This window comes from Lepisma saccharinum, chromosome 3 (genome assembly GCF_977018435.1).
Source record: "Lepisma saccharinum chromosome 3, izLepSacc3.1, whole genome shotgun sequence".
Taxonomy (NCBI): domain Eukaryota; kingdom Metazoa; phylum Arthropoda; class Insecta; order Zygentoma; family Lepismatidae; genus Lepisma; species Lepisma saccharinum.
The window spans coordinates 15070103-15087809 of NC_139231.1; the positions used below are offsets into that span (position 1 = coordinate 15070103).

General features: G+C 39.8%; 1 long non-coding RNA gene across 1 annotated transcript; it reads right to left on the reverse strand.

Annotated features, from left to right (window-relative positions):
• Positions 1-235: 235 nt before the first annotated feature.
• On the reverse strand, positions 236-13835 carry LOC145985711 (uncharacterized). The gene is made up of 3 exons (XR_014441434.1): positions 13718-13835; positions 8838-8924; positions 236-385 (listed from the first exon to the last, which is right to left on the reverse strand). It is a non-coding gene; the product is annotated as an uncharacterized LOC145985711 (long non-coding RNA).
• Positions 13836-17707: the final 3872 nt, after the last annotated feature.

The following is a 17707-nucleotide window of genomic DNA, read 5'->3' on the forward strand; positions in this document are numbered from 1 at the left end:
ATTTGGACTAATTTTATTTCTTGAAGTGGTAGAATCACTCATGGCTTGGCCCACCAGCTTTTTAACGCTGGAAGTGAACTTTTTAAAGAAAATTAAGAAGTTTAAATTGGAAATGGAATAGGTGTAAGGATAGTGGTTAAAAGAACGAAGTAAAAGAAGTATCAGCTTCTCGCATGTAATTCTATAGGCAATGTGTTCAAAATACATTAAACAATAAAGGTATTCATTTGGAGACGTATACTTTATTTACTGTATTAATACAGGTCTTATGGTTTGCAGAGAAATACATTTTTCCTAAAAATATTTTCTTCAACGTGCAATCATTATTGCAAAATGCCCGAAAACTCGGCTTCTTAGCAGGCGAAGGATCGTTCCGTTTGAAAACCTGAAAAATTAAACAGGATGAAATAATTGCAATGGTGTATAGATATGAGAATAGTTTAAAGTTCCACTGGAATATTACTGAAATATATAGTTTCTTTTTCTTCCATATAAGAACCATCTTATTTACATATTGAATCCAATTTTATTCATTGCTAAGACTGCTTTAAATTTCCAGACAAAATACGACTAGCGTCTCTTGATATTTAGTAAAGTTTTATATTACGTAGGGTCATATAATATAATAACATATTTGTATTAATGTCTTATAATATATATTAGGTTATATATTCATTTGTTTTAACTTCATAACCACAAAAGCAGTCATCTTATTACACGATATTATTATGTTACACAAGTAGTTACATAGTATAATAAATCCAATTTAATACATAACAGAATACAGTATTGAACAGTATTAATATGTTTTGGTTTTAGCTTTTCGACGATTAATTTTTCCAACAGAGAAAAGTAATTGCTTTCTAAAAAAGAATTGAAGGAAACCATATTACAATATTACAACATCATTATAATTCTTTTTCTTTTCTTTTTGTAGGGAATCTTCTGTGCAATTTTGTGAGAGACCGAATAAGGTGGGGGGGGGGAATCATCAGTAGTTGTCACCCTTACTAACTAACTAACTCTCTAGCCTTCTTAAACCCGAAGGTTCATGGCTGCAGCATCACAGGCGCCTTCCATCTGTCCCTATCTTGAGCAAGATCTATATACTCTTTTCCATCTCTACCGATTTCCTTTAGGTTCATCTCAACGTTGTCCCTCCATCTTCGTCTTGGCCTTCCTATAGGTCTCTTACCATCAGGTTTCCCAACAAGAATCCTGTAAACTCCTCTTTCCTCTCCCATTCGTGCCACATGTCCTGCCCACCTAAGTCTTCTTGATTTAATTATTCTAATAATATCTGGACATGAATACAAATTATGTAGTTCTAAATTATGTAACCTTCTCCACTCACCGGTCTCCTCATCCCTTTTAGGTCCAAATATTTTCCTAAGGATCTTATTTTCAAATACTCTCAATTTGTGTTCCTCTTTCAATGTCAGGGACCAAGTTTCACACCCATACAGGGTAAGTCAAAAAGATGGACCCGATTACAGAAATTTATTCTGTGAACTATAATAAACATATGATATTGTGAGACATGCCCTTCGAAAGGTTAACTTTCAAAGTTTACTTTGCACACAGTGTTTCCACTTTCTACCGGTAGGAGTCAGCAGCGAGCAGCGAGCAGGAAAATGGCGTTGACTGGAGAACAGAGATCTTTCTGTGTGCTTGATTATCATGTGAACAAGTCTGTGATTAGTGTACAACGGCATTTTCGTACCAAATATCGGAGAGAACCACCTACGGGGAAGGCCATTCGTAAGTGGTATGAACATTTCAGAGATTCGGGCTGCATCTGTAAACGAAAATCGACTGGCCGTCCGTTGACTGGGGAAGAGACAGTGGAACGAGTGCGCACATGTTTCGTGCGGAGTTCACAGAAGTCCACCTACCGGGCACCGAAAGAACTTCAACTTCCACAGAAAACCGTCTGCTGAAACGTTTACATATGAAACAGTACCGCTTGCAACTAGTTCAAGCCTTAAAATACACTGATTATGCTTTGCGCGCGTCCTTCTGTGCTGATTTCCTCGCATTAATGGAAACGGATGGGTTCCCTGAGAGGTTAATTCACAGTGATGAAGCAACTTTTCACCATTCAGAGAAAGTGAATAGACACAACGTAAGGATTTTGAGAAACACTCACCCCCATGAATTTGTGGAACATGAACGCGATTCTCCCAAAGTGAATGCCTTTTGTGCCATTCCCATGAAAAGATTTATGGGCCCTTTTTCTTCCATGAACGTACTGTGACAGGACTTGTTTTCCTTGATATGATGCTGCAACTATGGCTCCTTCCACAGCTTGCAGAGGATAGCGCAGATTTCATTCTCTAATTGGATGGTGCCCCTGCGCATTACTATGGCAGCGTTCGGGACCATCTCAATGGGGCATTGGAACTATGTTGGATAGGTCGTGCATCTACAGAAAATCGACCTCTCCTTCATTGGCCACCTCGTTACCCCGACTTGACCACATGTGATCTCTTCATGTGAGGTTTTGTCAAGGATCATGTTTACGTACCACCACTTCCAACAAGATTGGATGACCTGCGTGCCTGCATCACAGCAGCCATTACTGATATTGACCACAACATGCTAAACATGGTTTGGCCGGAGATAGACTATTGGCTTGATGTGTGCCGTGTTACGCGAGGTGCTCACATAGAACACTTGTGATTTGTTTGAAAAAAACTTTGACAGTTTACCTTTCTTAGCACATGTCTCACAATAACATTTGTTTATTATATTTCACAGAATAAATGTCTGAAATCGGGCCCATCATTTTGACTTACCCTGTATAATACTACAGGCAATATTACTGTTTTGTATATTTTAACTTTTAGTTTCTTAGATATTAAACGAGAAGACAAAAGTTTACGAAAAGAGAAGTAACATGCATTTCCTGAATTAAGCCTACTTTTTATTTCCTCTTTAATATAATTTTCATTTGTTAATATTACTCCTAAGTATTTGAATTTGGAAACTGGTTCAAACGAGTTGTTATCAATAATTAGATTTTGATGATTACCTAACACTTGGTTTCGGCCTGTAAGCATATATTTAGTTTTCTCTTTGTTAACTTCCAAACCTATCTCTTTAGCAGTTTTGAAAAATATTTTGTTGTCACCCTTACGAAGCTTTAATTGTAATTCTATGGTGTCATGTTGGTTATACGCAATTCTTTACAAGCACATTACTTCTCCGATCTACAACTCTGAAAATTCCAGAAACTGTTACCGTTATTTTGTTTTGTCTTTCTTAAATGTGTATATGAAGTTGGCATGATTAATTTTAGATAATTTCATTATGCTGCCAATAACTGACATGATTAGTTATTGTGAAACACAAGGTCAAGCACAATGAGGTTTTGAAGAATTATATTTGAAGTTTAAAAAAATCATGTATCTAAGTACAAAACTCATTTCAAATTTAAAATCAGTTTAAGGGAAACAAAGGCATTTCTTAAACAAATTGAGAACTTTTACTTGAAATGTTGACAGGGAATTCTAACTATGGAACGATAAAGATAGTTAATCTCGATGTCTATAGCTGCATTTATGTTTTGCAATAGATTTAATATCATTCCAGGTTCAACTTTCTTCAAAAGACGTGATAAGAATTTATTTTTTTTAAATACAAATTATCCTTATATTTTTAACCTCCCTGGGAAATTCTCAAGCTTATGTCAATAGTAGCTAGAAAAAGGAGAAAGAAAACTTTATGTAGAGTTAATTTCCTGAAGGAAAAATAAGTGAAAATACAAACTAAAGAGAAATTTGATAAATAAAGCGAGAAGAATTTTGAAATACTCCAAGCATACGAATAAATATTTTTTACCACTATATTGAAAAGTTTTGACCGATGTTACTCAAATGTAATAGTATATCAACTGTCGAACATTTTCATTTCCTATATGAATTTCAGCTTAATACTACTATAGTTTTCACAGTTATAATTGTCGCGGAATTTATGCTTTACTACTTTATCACCCCTGTGTCCCTCTAAGAATAAGAATAAGGGTTATTCAAAATGAAATTCACACTTTGAAATGGTTGTAACTACTGTTATTTATATGTGCTAATATGTTATGTATAAGCCTATAAGAAAGGAGTAACTAAAAAAATGTGTGTGTGTGTATATACAGGGTGTTTCTAAAGGTCGTTTACAACGCTTGGGAGGTGATTCCTCACACGAAAACAAGCAAAAAGTCTAAGTTCCATTTTTACGACTGAGGCTTCGTTTCCGAGATAGAAGCCTCGCAAAAGGTGACAAAGTGAACGTCACACCTGACTGGGACGAATACTATAACAGATAGAGAGGCGGTTCCAAGGGAATCATAAAGGAATCGTATGTGCTCAGTCCGGAAGTCACTATGAAAAGTTCACTGCACGCATGCGCAATGGAGTCCTCAAAGGAATTGGGGATTTCCAGCAAGAACAATACATGGAAAGGGTATGTAACGCAGCAAGAAGGACCGTGACAATGAGAAATGCGTTCAAGACAACACATCCCGACCTCAAACATCAAAACATGAGCACCGAACACAAAATCCGAAAAGTTGAGCACGGTTGCATACCCCAGTTACACGCGAGGAATGAACGAATCATGTCATGTGGCATACGAGAGACACATTACTCCACCAGGAGGAGGGAAAGAAAAACACAATATCAGATGATTGCGACAACGTGTATTTTTACACGCGACAACTACGTAATATCCCCCCCACACACACACAACAAACAGCAAATGCTACAATATCTTACGCACAGACAGTCCCTGTCACTGTACACCAACTGAAGATGTCACTTTCACCACACAATGGGGGTGGGGAGCAATACCAAGAGTGTTCTCACTGAGATTTGCCGAGGGCAATAATCACAGACGGTTTTCAAAATGTCTGCCGTTTACTTCTACGCAGAGATGACAGCGACGAATCAAGGATTGTCGAGTACGAGCAAACAAGCCAGGTGTATCTGCTATAGTGGAACCACAAGCAAAACAACCTGCGCAGAACCGCGACTCCTGTGCACCGTACTCCCGCGAGTAGAGGAGGGGGAGAGTGGACCATGCTTCCTTATGGCCCGAGGTGGAGGGAAGAAGGGAAAGCTCCGCGGGGACTTTTCGTCCCAAGGTTTTTTTCCTTGTGGTCGATCTGTACAGTCGCGGCGGCGACGTTGATGCGAGCAACGAGGTCCTCAGCTGATGTGACAGGTGTGTCGTATACGAGGGTTTTCATTTCTCCGCATAAGAAAAAATCGAGAGGGTTGAGATCTGGCAACCTCGGTGGCCAAGGCACAGGCTCATCCCTACCAATGAACCTATTGCGAAACACGTCATGCAGGAAATGTCGTACATTACGATGGAAATGAGCTGGTGCCCCATCTTGTTGGTACCACCTTTCTTGCCGCAGTGCCAAAGGTACGGTCTCCAACAGTTCAGGCAGAACCTGACTAAGAAATGCATGATACGTGCGACCATTCAGGCGAACAGGGAGAATGTGGTCCAATTAAATGATCATGTACTATCCCGCACCACACATTCACTGAAAACCTGTGCTGGTGATGGGCCACAAAAAGTGCATGTGGGTTGTCAAAGTCCCATACATGACTGTTTCTACTATTGAAGACATCCATCCTGGTGAAAATGGCTTCATCTGTCCACAATACGTTTGCCCCGAAGTGAGGGTTTGTGTCCAGCTGATGCAACAACCATTGGCAAAACTCCATACGAGGGCGAAAGTCACGAGATAACAGTTCTTGTACTTTCTGCAGTTTAAAAGGGTGCATTCCTTCCTCTGACAACACTCGCCAAACATTCACATGAGACGTGTTTCGTGCCCGAGCAAGCACTCGCGTACTGGTGCCAGGATGTTCTGCGACCGCTGTTAACACATCTTCTGCAAACTGATGTGTGCGTACACTTCGGGGTCTTCCAACTTCTTGCCGCGGTGGTAACACTGACCCTGTTTTACGCAGTCGACTGTCCACTACCTGAAAGAAGGTGTGAGACGGTAAACGTCTATGTGGAAAGCGTTCTCCATAAAGACGCCTTGCCTTACGGTTATTACCACGTGCCTCCCCATACATGAGATGCATGTCTGCTAGCTGCTGGATCGTATACGCAGCCATCTGTGTAATAGGGAGCTGGAACTGCAAAGTATCGTTTTTGTTTAACACTGGCACACTGCACAAATTGGTCGTATCACCGTACGAACACCACAGACCAATTGTAGCGATACTTGACTTGCCCACTCCACCACGTCAACTTCTTTCAATACAACATACTAGTACTCTTCAATGCGTATGACAACCTACAGCAAACTGCTGATCATATCCCAGCACATGTAACACGACTGGAACGTCTGCCCGAGAGAACCAACCCTTCGAGCTCCACTCGCGGGAACAGCAGTCATGAAAGTCAAACGTAGACTACGAGAGCCAGACTTGCCTGTGCAGCGCTTCCAAAACTGGTCTCTTTTACGTCACAATGATCGCGTGCGAACACTTTTGGTATTGCTCCCCACCCCCTTTGTGTGGTGAAAGTGACATCTTCAGTTGGTGTACAGTGACACGCACTGTCTGTGCATAAGACATTGTAGCATTTGCTGTTTGTTGTGTGTGTGTGGGGGGGATATTACGTAGTTGTCGCGTGTAAAAATACACGTTGTCGCAATCATCTGATATTGTGTTTTTCTTTCCCTCCTCCTGGTGGAGTAATGTGTCTCTCGTATGCCACATGACATGATTCGTTCATTCCTCGCGTGTAACTGGGGTATGCAACCGTGCTCAACTTTTCGGATTTTGTGTTCGGTGCTCATGTTTTGATGTTTGAGGTCGGGATGTGTTGTCTTGAACGCATTTCTCATTGTCACGGTCCTTCTTGCTGCGTTACATACCCTTTCCATGTATTGTTCTTGCTGGAAATCCCCAATTCCTTTGAGGACTCCATTGCGCATGCGTGCAGTGAACTTTTCATAGTGACTTCCGGACTGAGCACATACGATTCCTTTATGATTCCCTTGGAACCGCCTCTCTATCTGTTATAGTATTCGTCCCAGTCAGGTGTGACGTTCACTTTGTCACCTTTTGCGAGGCTTCTATCTCGGAAACGAAGCCTCAGTCGTAAAAATGGAACTTAGACTTTTTGCTTGTTTTCGTGTGAGGAATCACCTCCCAAGCGTTGTAAACGACCTTTAGAAACACCCTGTATAAGTAATCGCCTGCAATCGTAGTACTTGCCAGTGACGCTAAGTGACTACTTTTCCCAAAATGGCTGCTACTCGGATGGAGAAGTCTCTTTGTGTTGTGGAGTTTTCAAATTCTGAGTCCGCTACAAATTGAGGACGGACTTTGAAAACATTCCACCTAGCGATCTCGGTATGGAACGAGATGTTTGATTTTCTTCGACTTTCGGAGGAATGAATGTCTGTCGGACTTCTTCCGCCTGTTCCCCCGAAGTTAAGCTTAACGCCCACTGAGACGCGGAGAAACGCGGCAACAGAAGGCAGCAGATCTGTTTGCGGCGTCTCAGCGGGTGATAACCTTTAAGATAACGTGCAGACTTCTGACACGGAAATTAACGCCTCGGTTCCGCACATTTCCCCGTAGTGGGCGTTACACCATTTGATTTCAATAGAAGCAGACAACAGAAGTTCTGTTGCTTCCTGTTGCCGCGTTTCTCAGCGTCTCAGTGGGCGTTAAGCTTTAATGACCTCCCACTGCTTTTTCCTTTACAGAAACATCCCGTGTCCTTAAATTTCCTTACCCAATCGTACAGTGGGTTCATTTTGGCTATGGACCGAGATACCGCGTGACTGCAGACGGTGCGGCATGGTGCGGATGCCGGCATTTTCGACCCGTGAAGTCCCGCTTATTTTTACGCACATATCGTTAGTATGCAGACAATTATATGTATACTAGCTGATTACCCGGCGTTGCCCGGGTATCTATTTATCCCAATCTTCTATTAGACAGGAAAATAATGAATTCTAACTATAGTGAAAAATGTAAGTAATATTATTTCATCCTAAATGTCACCAATTAGCTTAGCAACTCCGAAAACTATGGATTCGACACTAATGTAGATCATTTCTCACCCGCTCTCACCCTCCTCCCCCCATGCCGATAGGTGATGAACTTGGAGTTGAACCGCATTGGGAGTGTCACTATTCATCTTAGCGACCCCGTAAACTATGGATTTCACACTACTATCGGTCGTTTTCGCAAGACAAACTTATATCAGTCTGAATGCTAGACAACCCGAGAAACACCATCGTTGTGGGGGATTGCATAGAGTCACAGTGTCTGTTTGTGCGGAATTTCATATCGGTCGTTTGCGATTATTTTTACATGTCACTCCCTTCCCACCCCACCCCTAGGGTGCCATGGGTGTCTTATTCCCACAGTATTTCTTTCGAGATTGCAAGTGATACGTGTACCAAGTTTGGTTGAAATCGGTCTAGGCGTTCCAGAATTATGCCGGAACAAACATACATACACAAATACATACATACACACATACATACATCTATTTTTATATATATTGATTGCATAACGAGTACTAAACTGTGGTACAACTGTTGTTCATAGTGGTGGCCAACTGCATACACACATTCCAGGCATGCTAAAGATATGTGCGTAAGAATAAGCGGAAGGTCACGGGTAACGGGATAACAACAGAAGTTAGGATCATTTCAAGCTGTGAATATGTGTTTGAATTACCCCGTATTTCTATATTTTAAAATGTACAACAAATATGAAATAGAAATACTTGAGCACACATACACGCACGTATAACATATACGTAGACGCACACACACACGATGAACTTACCTAATTATCTTGAACACAAAGTCCTGTGCATGTTAGAAGTTCGTTGCACTGAAACTCTGAACAGCAAGCTGGCAAAACTGAGCCGCACTGGAATTTTAGAAATATGTATTACTCAATTTCTTTATTCTTAAAAAATGGAAATGTATTTAGTCTCGTGATTTCCAATACAGAATTGTTGTCGAGGGTATACGGCGGTATACGTCGTATACCCTCTGGTTAGCGTAAACCCAGGGGGTGCTCGTTCGGCTGCGCAGTTGTCCTTGTATGCATTACGTCATCGTAGAGAAGTTCGGCACATATAAAGCAGGTTGCCTATTCAAACATTAAGATATTTGACAACGAATATCTTCTAAAATATAGTAGCAGGGGAAAAGTTACAACTTTTACTGTTAGGATTCATCCTTTCTAATCAATTTGTCACAAAAATTATTCAAATGCATCCAATAGTTATCGAAAAATCGTGTTTCGAAGGAACCTTAGTTTGTTCTCTGCGCGCTGCCCATAGTAGGGTTTTCAAAGGATATAGTTTCGTTCTTGTCAACTGAAATCATGCCTAAATGCTATGGAGAACCTATGAAAACTATTATCAGAAAACTAAAGGAACTAATATAAAATATCACAACTTTCCAGTCGATAATTGCGTAAGTAAACGAATAGACGACATTCACGTAAAAAAAAGCGGGGTTGCCTAGTTGGTGAAAAAGGCATTGTGCAAGATCTAAAAGCATAACTCTTGTATATTGTATGTAAATGTAAGGGTATAATAAACATGACTGCTTCCCGTCAAATATCAATACTCTCTCCTCGTTTCTCCTCTGTCTTTTCTTTGGCGCCGTCAATAGCTCCAACACATTCTCTTTTTGTCACATATTTGTTTTAATTAGTATTTTGCATTGTCATCTGCTGTGCAATACATTGTTACCTCAGGTACGATCGAAGTCGAAGCCCGTGCTAACAAAATCGTGAGCTTCCTTCCCCAGGGTTGGAAAAGTACTTTACTCGTTACGTTTTTTACGTAAATTACGCGTAATTTACTAGTAATTTACTTCGCGTAGAAAACCAGGTTCCTTCGAAAATTATTAATACAAAAGCTACTTAATTATATTACATTTTAAACTTTAATTTTCTTATACAGGGTGACAAGAAATAACCCGTACTAATGTTTGTGATCATAAAGTTATTAAACCGAAACAATTGAGCAAAACAACACTGAAGAACAATGACATGGGACCTTAGGAACAAGATGTTCAGCCGGTTTCGAAGTGGCCTCTCTGGGCGGCGATACAGAGGTCCAAACGGGCTTTGAAATTTTGGGCAATGGGCCGCAGGTCCTCGGGCAACAATCGGTACCACTCATGACGCAGCAATTGCTTCAGCGACTCCAAACTGTGGTGGCGTTTAGCACATACCCTGGCCTCCAAAATTGACCAGACACTGTAGTCCATTGGGTTGAGGTCCGGCGAGTAGGGCGGCTATTCCGTCGATGCGATGAAGTCCGGAAAATGGGTTCTGCACCACGCTTGCGTCATTTTCGCCCTGTGGGCCGGAGCGGAGTCTTGCTGGAATGTCAATTGCCTATCGCCGAAGTGCTGCTGGGCCCACGGAAGGACGACGTTCTCGAGATTGTCGCAGCGGTACACTTCTTGGTTGATTTTGACCCCTTGATCCACGAAAACCAGGGGCGTCTTGCCGCTTGCGCAAATTCCGCCCCACACCATGACCGACTTCGGATTTTGGCGGTGTTTGACGATGGCTGAGGTACCGGGAGCCTCTGCAGACCAGGTCCTGTTGGTTTGGTGGTTGTGCGCCTGCTCCACGGTGAACAGCTTCACCTCTGTGAAGAGAATGCGTTCCCATTGCTGACCTGCGGCCCGGCGCTTCAGAGCTCACGGGCGACTTTTCTCATGGAGACCCTCGGATTTCGCTGAACTCGCTTTTTGATGATCTTGCGATTCTGGGACGTGTTGACGGTAGGCTTTCTTCCTCTTCCGGGACGGTCGCCTTCATGGCCGAGCTCCTTGAATCGATGAACTGCGTCTGAGACTGTCATTTTTGGAACACCCAGCAAACGAACAATTTCACATTGACGCTTTCCTTGACGCCACAGTTAAAAAATTGCACATCGTTTGGTTGACAGTCTGAAACACAAAGACTGTAATTGCTATGGAGCCGAAACAACAGGTACAGTTACAAAAGACTATGGAGAATCCAATAACACAACAATTATTTGGCTACGGTACACTACATTCTTGGCAGGATACGCCAAACTTTGTACGGGTTATTTCTTGTCACCCGTTATATTTTAGCACAAAATCATTATTTTCTGAAGATTATTTACACAGACACCTCACGCCCTCACCCTCACTAACATTTTTTTAAATATAGAATTGTTCTTTCACATATTTTTAAAGTTGAGAAACCTGTTGATGTCTTGCACAGTACTTGTATTAAAACAAGACATAACGATTAACGACAAGTTATTTGGATTGGATTTCGAAGTTTTAGTAACAGCTTCAAATTCCTATTTCATGCATATTATACAATTGCCTATGCGAATTATGACTGATCCATAGGTGTGCCCACGGCGGATAAAGAGGGGAAGTTGCCCATCTGATACGCTCACTTACAATTTTAGTGTACAATAATCTTTTCACAGTTATTAAACAATATTATGTTTTTTAAAAAAATAAGTATTTTCAAGCCGGAGAATATTCCAAGCAACTACGAAGGGGAGGAAGGTGTATTATTTCCTATGAAATTGAACTATTCCACTTCGTTCTGTAGCATTAAGATGCCATAGTGCGGAGGCAAAAGTGTAGAGGTGCCGCCACGGTTAGAAATTAATAAATTATGTGTAATTGTTTTGAATCTGCTGTATGAAACCATGTTTACATGTAAAATAGTCTCTGGATCACAAAGAGGGGAATAATGGAAGATGAAAAACTAAGTATGCTGATCAAGGCAGTAATTTATTTTATTAAAAGCATAAACTAAACGTAACGTTTCAACCTTCTAGCAAGGTTTTCATCAGTTAGTTTATGTTTTTAATAAAATAAATTACTGCCTTGGTCAGCATACTTAATTTTTTCATAATCATGGAAACAAGGCTTAATGGTGTTATAATAATGGAAGGGGCAAAGAACATTGGTGCCACAAAGTTTGAATTCTTCTAATACATTGATTTTCGGCGGGTCCGGACACTATATATGTCTCTGTTCCATACCCATCAATGCAATAAATAATGACATGAAATGATAATTTTCTTCCTCTGATTGAACTTTTATCATGGCTTCAACCCTTAATCATAGGGTTTGCGCACACCTATGGACTGATCACATCACCCCCATCTTCTGCCACGATCAAGAAAATGAGGAGCCCTAATTATACGCCTTCATGGCGTGGTGCAAATTCGGATGGAAAGTTTGTTAAAGTATTTTTTGTTGTTGTTTTCTACCACTTCCAACTGCCATACATAACAATAACCATTGCAAAAACATGTTTTCTTTTCATTTCTGTTTGATTCTAGTTTTTTAAAGTACCTTACGGTTTATAAGTATTTTACGCGTTTTAAGCGTAATTTACGTGTCACGTAGAAAGCCTTTTTTACGCGAAATAGCACAACTCTGTCCCACCCCCCCCACCCCCTCGCCATATAGATATGATTTCACTTATGTAAGATAGCAAGCTATATTTTTATAATCTTTCCGCATTTAAAAGAAATATATATATATACTTTCCACTATTTTCTGAAGCATCATAGCAATATTTTCCCAGTGGAAGCCTCTTTGCATATCGAGGTCTGGTGATATGGTCTTTCAAGCAACCCTCCCACTGCAATTAAACCCAAGCCTGTCCACATAAAGGAAAATTATATATATGAGAGATTGATTTTACTCCGCAGTTCATTTTTTTCGAACAGGGATAAATTTTAAATTTTAATATCTGGGCTCTTGCGTTGCCCAATAGTTAACAATCTCTCCTTTGACCTGCCTGTCGGAGGGCTGTTGCGCCAATTCATTTACACTAGCGATTTTCAGCAAAGGTTATGCGTACTACTACAAGTACATTAAGAGACTGTAAGGGGTAGGTATGTTTTATCCCCCTTAAAGAAAATTGGATTCGAAGCATATAATATACAATTTCTTAAATACATAACAAACAAACAAACAAAATCATTCGTGTTCATCAATGGCCCAGTCATAAAAAAGATTCCCTGCCTAAAAGTATGCAGCCTTGTGGATTCAAGGAGAACAGCATTCTGAAACTGGCCAACCTTACAGAGCTGAGACAACGCAGGCTGTTTCCCACTTAAATTTTCATGGCATACTGCTGATATTTTACAAGCATTTAAGCTCTCACAAGAATCTTGTAGGTAGATTAGATGGACATTAAATTTAAACTTAATAAATAAAAAAAATAGGCCGTGAAGACCAGGGAACTTAGTGATACAAATTTGATTAAGTTTTCTGTGTTGCTAGTTCGAGATCTCATTTTGTGCACGAGTTTTGTTTTCCTTAGACTGTAGTTTCCAAATTAAGTCCAAATGTTATCATAAGATTTTAATAACCTAGGTTAGAACTAATTTTCTAAGGTACTTAGAATCGCAAAGCTATAGTTTAGTTAACATGTTCAAATTTGAATACCCCCCTAAAAAAAAAAATAAGGCAACCAAAATGAAATCACAATTACGTTTGTTTGTTATGTAAAAATATTCTGTAATCGATACATAAGATAGATAAATCCATATACTTGTGCACCTACATAAATTAAAAGTCGATCAAGAAAGCATTTCAAAGTCATAAGTTGTTGATTCTTCTGTTATTATAATTCTACAGTTTGTGTGTAAATGAATTAGTCGTGACATTTCGTAATGATCTTACCAGAGCAGAATCTTCGCCACAAGCAGCCACCGTAGTAACTGAAATAAGCAGAGCGCAGAGTAGAAAAACCAAGGTAGACGCTTCCATGTTTGCTTCGCAGTTTGTTGTATGAAGGTCCCGAATGTTCCCTGTATATATACTCATTGTTAAATGGAGTTGTTTTTCCCACTTATGAAACATTTTAAAATGAATGTATATTGAGGTCTTTATAATCTACCTACGATCTGTGTACAGCGCAGTATTCATACAATCACTATTATACATTTTTTTTTTGGATAAGTATTCATGGAAATTATATCCATTGCTCTTCCCTGGAGTTTACTGCTGTACGCATTCTTTCATCTCCACGCGTGGATCATTTTGCCTTCCTCCATATTGTCAACGTTTATTGCAGGAAGATATTTTCACTATTGAGGATATATTACCCACCATCCTTGAATGCTGAATATAATGGGAATGCTTCCTTTACACGTGTAGTGCCAGAGAAACAACGCATGTCCTGTTTTATGACTTGAAGTATTTCTACAGGATGCACAAAAGGTCAAACAAAACAAAAGCTTACTTTCACACGGGTTTTTATTTCGCCTCGAATCACTGGAAGTTTTCTGAATATATCTAGCTCTAGTGAATGATCAAGAATTCCAGAAAACATCTGTAGTTATAAACTTTCCCAGAGGTGGAAATTCCAACTGTCGAAAATCCCGGTGGACCATCTGACCAGTGGGGCCCACGTTGACCCTTAGGTTGGGTTCTTGTGAATTGAGATGGGTCTTCAGAGCAAAGGGGTGTGAGGTGCGGCCGGGTTACATCAGAATTATTAAATTGAGGGAGGTTAATGAACGGTTATAACATATACTCTGTCCCTCTATCTCTGGAGCATAGCGGCAGAAAAGTGGGTCGGTGGGTATCGAGTGAGCAGAGATAAGCAGTGCACGCTGCTGGGAATGCTGGTTACTGCAGTCGTTTTACCCCCTCAACGCAATCCTGTTCCTCTCGCGTGTTCATTGGTAGAGTTGTGTCGCGTCACTACTTGCGCAGAGACTTATTTTAGTTCGACTGGTCCAGAGATTTTTGGGACAGAGTGTAGAATATAAATGAAGCCTTAGAAACATTAAACGGTATAACTTCAAAAGGACAATGATTAAGGGTTCAAGACCTTATTTACAGTTCTCATCACATTTAATGCCGGACCCTGTGGCTGAGTTGTTAGCACATCGCGCTGCAACGCCAAGGGTACCGGGTTCGAATCCCGCTCGGGCATGGTTGTTTGTGAATGTCCATTCATCTTTTTCATCATTTCATCACTCGTCCCCATCTTCACAAATTAGCCAAGAGGTACAAAACGCGAAGTAAAATAAAATAAATCAAATGAAAAAAAAATCATCACATTTAATTTGTTATCATTTTTTGTTTGGGTTCGCTTTATGCTCTAATGAGTTAATCCTACCTACAGTCCTCCACCGGGTATCGAACCCGGGACCCCTTGATTACAAGGCGACGATGTTACCCCTATGCCAGCGGAGAGGAACTTAGTTTTCATTGCGAAGACATATTTTTCGACGTGCTCATAAACTTTCTCATTTCGTAACCATGAGCTTCCATGAACTGATACATACGGGGAGAGGCGTTCAAGGTGTCTGAAATACTCTCATGGAAATTACATATTTTATTTGCTGATTACAGATATTTTAGTGCAGGATCGTTCTTATAAAGAAACACTTTTTTGCAAAATGGTTAAAACTATGGTAGGTTAATCACAGAATTTTGGTTTGATTGCCGGTTGGGTATTTTCTCAACTTCCTCACCTTCCAAAATGTGGTCTGGATAATCATCGATGATGTTAATTGTATTGAAACCACGTTTATACCTACGTTTTATACTTACATACTGAGTACTGAAATTCATAGCCTCCTCATCGTTTATCCTAGACATGCGAAATTAATTTTCTCAGTTTCTTGCTTTTGGAGGTGCAGACCCGTAGCGAGGGGTAATCTAAAGGGTTGAAGTCTAGGCCACCATTGAAAGCATATAAAACAAATACAATAAAGAATATGGTACAAAGACGGAAAAATTTTCACTTGGTAGAGGTAAAGGGTTGTTTACTACCTCATGTTTTGGAATAAAATTGTCAGCCATATTTGACGAATGAACACCATTCTTAAAAGGAAGGCCATGAGTGTGGACACTACAAGTTCCCTATCTGAGTTAAAAACTTCTTTGCAAGATACTCGAAACCGGAAAATATTCCTTGTGAATCAGGATACTTTACGTCGCATTTCTTCCACTTTCGGCTAATCGCGACTATTGAAAATATTCTTGTTGAAGGCTCTACTACTAGATGTTAGATAAAATTTGTAATAGTGTTCTTGAAGATAAAAGAATAAACAGGAAGAAAAGATTAAGTCTCGAAGAAAGTAAAGATCCTGTTTTAACACTGAAGAGAAATTTAGTGTGAACTTTCAGCATTTTAGATAGTATCCTATGTCAAACGAAATGTCTATTTGTCTCACGGAAGTTTGGTTTTCTGACAGCAAAATCATTACAATCTTTCAATGGCAATGACCTGGAAAACAAAACAAAGGTCTCAGCAAGGACCTTGATTCCATTGGATAGGGATTTAAATAGGGGACGAAATAGCAAGTCTCAAGCTATTTTAATAAGGGTTCTTTTCTGTCCAAAAGCAACCTCTCTTGACCTATTAAAGCAGATTCACAAAATGTCACTCGGCATATCTTATCCTAACCTGGACATAGTTTGAGACTTTTTTTGAGGGTGTGGATATTGCCTGTCGCAAGTGCCTCGTGTGAAAGGGGTTTCAGCAAGCTAAAAGTAGTTTTGAAAGCCTGCCTGAGATAGTCAATATTTTCAATTGAAATAGAAATTACAAAAATGGTCAATTTTGTTATGATGATTGACTGTTTTGATTCACTGAAAGCTAGAGAAGTTAAATTCTAATTATTTTCTTCCTTACATCATCAGTCGGACAATTTATGCAATTTACTTACAATAATGTGTAATACACAGTGTATAACGATTTATTTTCTCTAGAGGATTTGAATGATTTTAAATTACAATTATTTCCACTGACAACATACTGCACACTATATTATTTATATTAATAATTATTCTTAAACTTTTTTTTATTTTACTTGTAGGTTTATATTTGGTAACACACTGCTGGGATTTTCTGTTTCCCGAAGTAGTAATAATAATACGTTTTTAAAGACGTTGTTCAGACACTAAGACATAACTGAAATATTTTTAAATATGCTATTTTTTATCAGAAATGCAAACTACGAATCTTTAAATATAACCTGTATTATTCTTAATGGATTTTTCTTTACTTCCTCATTTCAAAATTTATGGCATGCAAATATCAAAACGATCGCAAGATGAAAATATCAAAAGACGTTCGTAAAATGTCGGTGCTTGGTAGGTAGTGCAGTCGGGGAGGGGGGGGTCAAACCACAATCCTGCCTAGTGCGCCAAAATATCCAGCTGCGGGGCTGTGAAGGTGCTATCTCCGTCATTCAAAGTTTGACTAAATACAGGTAGTCTAATTGCAGACGCATCCAAAGTTTTAACATCAACCAATCCAGTAATACACTTTGCCATGAAGGAACATAAAGGATGGCAGGAGATGACTACACTCATGCTCGGTCTCGATTATGGTGAAAGTGGTGTGATTAATACCACGCATTTCCAACCAGAATTTTACTAAAATACCTTAGGAGATGAATGAGTCGCTTTCTGTATATTTTCCCACCTCAGACCAACAATCTGGAAAATAAATGTAAAATATATTGGGATCGCATCAGGCAAGCTCCCTTACCCCTAAATGGAGACAAGGACCTCCCCGGTGGCGTAGTGATAACGCCAATGCATTGAGATCAAGGGGTCCGTGTTCGATATTCGGTGGAAGACTATAATGGTTCAGATCTCACTTTAAACTGTAGGTCCAGTCCCGATTAGCCCATCTGTTCATAAAGT